This window comes from Oncorhynchus kisutch, linkage group LG28 (genome assembly GCF_002021735.2).
Source record: "Oncorhynchus kisutch isolate 150728-3 linkage group LG28, Okis_V2, whole genome shotgun sequence".
Taxonomy (NCBI): Eukaryota; Metazoa; Chordata; class Actinopteri; order Salmoniformes; family Salmonidae; genus Oncorhynchus; species Oncorhynchus kisutch.
The window spans coordinates 10,765,616-10,770,615 of record NC_034201.2 but is presented as its reverse complement, the minus strand read 5'-3'; the positions used below and the strand labels follow the sequence as shown (position 1 = coordinate 10,770,615).

Genomic DNA, 5,000 nt, shown 5'->3' with positions numbered 1-5,000 from the left:
AGACTTGCTTGGGCCAAGAAACACGAGCAATGGACATTAGACCAGTGGAAATCTGTCCTTTGGTCTGATGAGCCTAAATTTGACATTTTTGTTTCCAGCCGCCGTGTCTTTGTGAGAAGCAGAATAGGTGAACGGACGATCTCCTGCATCAGATGATCTGACCTCGACAATCACCTGACCTCAACTCAATTGAGATGTTTTGCGATTAGTTTGACCGCAGAGTGAAGGAAAAGCAGCCAACAAGTGCTCAGCATATGTAGGAACTTCCTCAGACTGTTGGAAAAGCATTCCTCATGAAGCTGGTTGAGAGAATGCCAAAGCTGTCATCAAGACAAAGGGTGGCTACTTAGAAGAATCTCAAACATAAAATATATTTAGATTTGTTTAACACTTTTTTGGTTACTACATAATTCCATATGTGTTATCATAGTTTTGATGTCTTCTATTACTCTACAATGTAGAACATAGTAAAAATAAAGAAAAACCCTTGAATGAGTAGGTGTGTCTAAACTTTTGACTGGTACTGTATGTGTTAACATAGTGAAGTATAGGCCTATACGTAATTGCTTATTTCTAAAATTAAACAAAACAATCTAAAACATGCATTAAACCAGACTGGGCAGGCCAATATTACAGTACATTGTTGTTGTACTTGTAAATATTTTCTAACTGTAACGTTGAAAATCATTCTATATGATTCTATTTAACTTCACTTGGCTAAAAATACCCCAAATACCTATAACCTGAAATGGTTGGATAATTTTAATTCATCAAAACATTCACATAATACGTCTGTGTTGACTGTATCCATCCCCCTTTGATCAAAGAACACACAAACAACTGTGGGAATCTACTACCCCCAACTGGTCAAAGTGAATATTGCAGCATGTGTTGTTGAAAAGTGTGTGTGTGTGTGTGTGTGTGTGTGTGTGTGTGTGTGTGTGTGTGTGTGTGTGTGTGTGTGTGTGTGTGTGTGTGTGTGTGGTCAGAAGCACTTTACTGATGTCATCATTAAAATACATGTTAACTTTCTCACACAGGATAGAGCAGAGAACCAAGTGTTACAATGAGGTAAATCATCAAAGATCCTGTAGTTTGCATAAAAGGTAGAATAAAAACGACATCTCCCACCTCCAGCTGTAGTATGACGGTATTGGATGCATACCTAAACTGCCCATGGTTACCCCACTCCCCTGTATGAATAACTTGTTGTCAATTCTTGAACAGTGTTAGGCCCATAACAGTGGAATGGAGATATGCACCAATAGTGAAGATGGAGTAGTAGGCCCCTCTCACCGGGGTTGTGAAGACACCTGGAGGAGAAGAAAGTCATGGAGGGATCACTACAGACCTCAGTCAATTCTTGTGCTGCTTTACATGGCTAGACCATATAAACTCTCTTCTACTGATTGCACAAAACAACATATTAGACTTGAACAGGAACATGTGACACCATTGGGACACCATCGTCAAAGGCTCTATTAATGTTCTACAAGTTCATTTCAAACCATAATGTGTTGCGTGAAGATTGGAAAATGTTATATTGATTGTTAATTTTCGAGTAGCACGGGTGCCTTTAAGACAAATGATTATGATTGGGTTCCCCTCGCCCCTCTTCATTACTCATCTCCAATCACTCAGTGTCACATTCTACTCTAAACAGTATCACATCACCATCTCCACAGCATCCCGCCCACTGGGCACACCATGTCATTTCAACGTGGAAATTTGGGTAATATTTGGTTGAGACGTTGATCAATGAGATTCCAACCTATTTTCTAGAAGTTTGTTGAATTCCCAATGTGTTATCACTATGCTTTCAACCATCCAACCATCTATATATATATACAGTGGGGAGAGCAAGTATTTGATACACTGCTGATTTTGCAGGTTTTCCTACTTACAAAGCAGATTTTTAAGTAATTCATTTGCATTTTATTGCATGACATAAGTATTTGATACATCAGAAAAGCAGAACTTAATATTTGGTACAGAAACCTATGTTTGCAATTACAGAGATCATACGTTTCCTGTAGTTCTTGACCAGGTTTGCACACACTGCAGCAGGGATTTTGGCCCACTCCTCCATACAGACCTTCTCCAGATCCTTCAGGTTTGGGTGCTGTCGCCGGGCAATAGGACTTTCAGCTCCGTCCAAAGATTTTCTATTGGGTTCAGGTCTGGAGACTGGCTAGGCCACTCCAGGACCTTGAGACACTCCTTAGTTGCCCTGGCTGTGTGTTTTGGGTCGTTGTCATGCTGGAAGACCCAGCCACGACCCATCTTCAATGCTCTTACTGAGGGAAGGAGGTTGTTTGCCAAGATCTCGCGATACATGGCCCCATCCATCCTCCCCTCAATATGGTGCAGTCGTCCTGTCCCCTTTGCAGAAAAGCATCCCCAAAGAATGATGTTTCCATGTCCATGCTTCTTGGGGTCCATGCTTCTTGGGGTTGTACTCATCCTTCTTCTTCCTCCAAACACGGCGAGTGGAGTTTAGACCAAAAAGCTAAATTTTTGTCTCATCAGACCACATGACCTTCTCCCATTCCTCCTCTGGATCATCCAGATGGTCATTGGCAAACTTCAGACGGGCCTGGACATGCGCTGGCTTGAGCAGGGGGACCTTGCGTGCACTGCAGGATTTTAATCCATGACGGCGTAGTGTGTTACTAATGGTTTTCTTTGAGACTGCTGTCCCAGCTCTCTTCAGGTCATTGACCAGGTCCTGCCATGTAGTTCTGGGCTGATCCCTCACCTTCCTCATGATCATTGAGGCCCCATGATTTGAGATCTTGCATGGAGCCCCAGACCGAGGGTGATTGACCGTCATCTTGAACTTCTTCCATTTTCTAATAATTGCGCCAACAGTTGTTGCCTTCTCACCAAGCTGCTTGCCTATTGTCCTGTAGCCCATCCCAGCCTTGTGCGGGTCTACAATTTTACCCCTGATGTCCTTACACAGCTCTCTGGTCTTGGCCATTGTGGAGAGGTTGGAGTCCGTTTGATTGAGTGTGTGGACAGGTGTCTTTTATACAGGTAACGAGTTCAAACAGGTGCAGTTAATACAGGTAATGAGTGGAGAACAGGAGCGCTTCTTAAAGAAAAACTAACAGGTCTGTGAGAGGCGGAATTCTTACTGGTTGGTAGGTGATCAAATACTTGTCATGCAATAAAATGCAAATTACTTACTTAAAAATCATACAATGTGATTTTCTGGATTTGTGTTTGAGATTCCGTCTCTCGCAGTTGAAGTGTACCTATGATAAAAATTACAGACCTCTACATGAAGGAGACATTTGCATTCATAATACATTATTCTGCAAGAATATCATTAAATCTGTATAGTTGGACTTTGATTTTGCTTTTCCAGTGTTAGTAGCCATATTATAAGTTCAACCTTTGCAAAACAATCAGTTTTCATAACTTCATAACTCTGAATATTCTCATAGTTTTTGTCCAAAAGAAAAAGGTATGCTGTCGCTAAAGGTTGGCAGCTACATTTTGCGACGGATACAGGGTTTCTGGATAAAGCCCAGCTCATTGGCTATCTAGCTAGCTTTGTTTGACCCCGATTGGTGCTTATTTGACAAAATTAGAGTCGATCAAGTGAAGACCGCCCTCGTCATCGGCGTGCCATGAAGGCGTCGCTCTCTGACCAACTTTGGTGTCCTATAGGATATACTACACCCCTAATGATATAGTGAAGTCTGGTTAAATTCTAGGATCTCTGAGGAATACATACAAACGTGATTTGACTGGCTTGAACAACGTTTAGGGTTAGATTTTCACAATTTTCCTTTCTTTGCAAATTGAACGAGTGGAAATTGAAAATCGATTGTGCATGCTATATGGACCTTTTAAGGACATGAAAAATGATTTTATCTAACAAAACGACACTCGTGTTATCTCTGGGACCCTTTGGATGATAAATCAGAGCAAGATTTCAGAATGTAAGTACACATTTCACCTTCAGAGGTGAATTTATCAAACCTATCACAGTGAAAAAAAGTGTTTTGTTGTTAGGAGCTCTCCTCAAACAATAGCATGGATTTTTCTCTCTCACAGTAATAGCTACTGTAAATTTGATTATATTAACAAGAATTGAAGCTTTCCGCCGATATAAAACACTTATATGTACCGAAATTTGTTGTTTCTCTAAAATCTGCGATCATGACACAAGGCGCTGCATGATTTACAACTGTCCTGTGGACGGGACGCCTACCCCTAAGGTTGAGATGGAGAAGATAATCTAACACATGAAGGATTAACTTGAAGATTACATTTGAAATCAGCCAAAGCATGAAACCCTGGGCCTAAATCACATGTTTATTTTTAGTTGAACCATGGGTTGAATTGAAACATTAGCTGTTGATGATTTTGCCAATGCTTTATTAGGCCTACATAGTATCATTGATGATTTAAGGTATGCTTACATTTAGTTTGCTCTGTTAAACCTACTCTTTGGAATGACTTTAATAGCGACAGTGAATATGTTTTGTTATCAGTAAGAGTTCTTTCAATAATCATTCTCACAATAAATAAAACCTGGATGGGAGACCAAATGAATAGCTGTAGATCAACTCTCCAGTAGGAGGTGTTGCCTAACCAATTATTCGTTTGTTCTTTTCTTGGATATAACATTGAAAGGCTGACGTTGTTTTAAAGGTAAAGTTAAAAACCTTCTTTTTTTTTATACAAGGTTTGTCTATGTTGAAAATTGGTTACCACGATAACATCATTTGTGGCTGAAATGTCACCCTCAAAACAACAGATTACTTTGATGACTTTTTGCAAATCCAATGTATTTTAAACACAGATTCCACGTCACAATACATTGGCAAATTACGTTGAAACAACGCTGATTCAACCAGTTTGTGCCCAGAGGGTAATGTCAAAAATGATCTACCTTCACTCGTTTTGCAGGCTCTTTGAACTTTAGATGCATATATATGTAAGTACATGATCTACACTAAGCAAAGACAGTACAGTACCTGTAG

At 40.2% G+C, this 5,000-nt stretch overlaps 1 long non-coding RNA gene across 1 annotated transcript in view; it reads right to left on the bottom strand.

Annotated features, from left to right (window-relative positions):
- Positions 1 to 528: 528 nt before the first annotated feature.
- LOC116358122 (uncharacterized) overlaps positions 529 to 5,000 on the bottom strand; it is a 5,549-nt gene continuing 1,077 nt past the window's right edge. Inside the window, exons 2-3 of the long non-coding RNA XR_004205983.1 lie at positions 4,995 to 5,000; positions 529 to 1,313 (exon numbers count right to left, since the gene is read on the bottom strand). The exon at positions 4,995 to 5,000 is cut by the window's right edge and continues 124 nt beyond it. This is a non-coding gene — a long non-coding RNA (uncharacterized LOC116358122). The remainder of the gene's footprint in view (positions 1,314 to 4,994) is intronic.